Here is a 1,345-nt window from a genome sequence, read left to right as displayed (position 1 = left end):
TTCTTTAGCGCACGATAAAGTAGATGCAGATAGGTTAGATCAGGTCAAACAACATGATTTAAAATTATTCAGTGAAATGGAGAGACAGGTGAAATATCTTCTCACCTATTTTCTTTTTCCTTGTTTATATCAATGATAATAATAATAATAATAATAATAATAATAATAATAATAATAATAATAATAATAATAATAATAATAATATCCTTACCTTAAACGTTAATCTCCTTGAAAGACGGCTTTATTGAATGAATGAACTCACCATGCGAGACCTTTTTTTAACCAGTTACTCTCCATTTCCGTAAATAATAACGATAAACATGGAAAACAAGAAACAGGAGGAAAAGGAAACGTACGGGAAAGATAAAAGCGACATTTCCTAGGGAAACTGACGATTAGCGCGCGCAGTTTTCGAACCAATAAGGAACAGACCGCTAATCTCCCGAGATTTCTGGTTTCCGATTACATCGAAGGCCATACAGATTAAAATAAAATCCCTTTTATTTTTGGCAGAGATAAATGGACGCTACCAGCCATTATCGGCGTCCTTACAGTACCCATACAATATCCGTATTCCTCGGCCGTCGGATTTCTGAAGAAGTAAGATTACGATTTTCAGCCGAAGCCAAGGTCAAGGCTGCGAGTCCGAACGCACTTCGAAGCCATGCTAATCCTAAGGATCTGATTTCTTGGGTGTTTTCCATGTAGGCAGTCCAGGAATTTCCTGTTAATAATAAGCCCGGTATTGTAATGGTACGTAGTGACAGGCGTTATCTGTGTTAATGACAAGAAGTGTATGCACACACGCACGTACACACATATGAAAATATATTAATTCCGAGGTAGAGCGAATTAGATATTAAAGGACATTTGTAGGTTAAAACGTGTATATGTATCACGGTAATGTGATAAGAATCATAATGTGGCTACGTGCGACAAAAACACTACAAATTTATCGAGGTCGAGGTGGGTTGATGCCGACACTAAAACAACGAATATATATATAATATATATAGTTATATATATATATATATATATATAATATATAGATATATATATATATATGTGTGTGTGTGTGTGTGTGTGTGTGTGTGTGTGTGTGTGTGTGTATAATTTCATTGAAACCAGACCCCAAACTAGAAAATGAAGCTATACATTTATAAATACCAACTCAGCCATCATAGTTACTTATTCAAACGGGACACATTTGAGAGAGGCGATCAAGTAGGAAATAAACGACCAAATCAGAAAAAAACTCATTTCCTGGACACCTGCCTCGTTTTGCTTGAGATGCTTCACGAAAATTCGCCTTTATATAAACCGAAGCACTGAGGCACTTTCAGTC

This window comes from Macrobrachium nipponense, chromosome 22 (genome assembly GCF_015104395.2).
Source record: "Macrobrachium nipponense isolate FS-2020 chromosome 22, ASM1510439v2, whole genome shotgun sequence".
Classification (NCBI taxonomy): domain Eukaryota; kingdom Metazoa; phylum Arthropoda; class Malacostraca; order Decapoda; family Palaemonidae; genus Macrobrachium; species Macrobrachium nipponense.
This window is presented reverse-complemented; position numbering follows the sequence as displayed.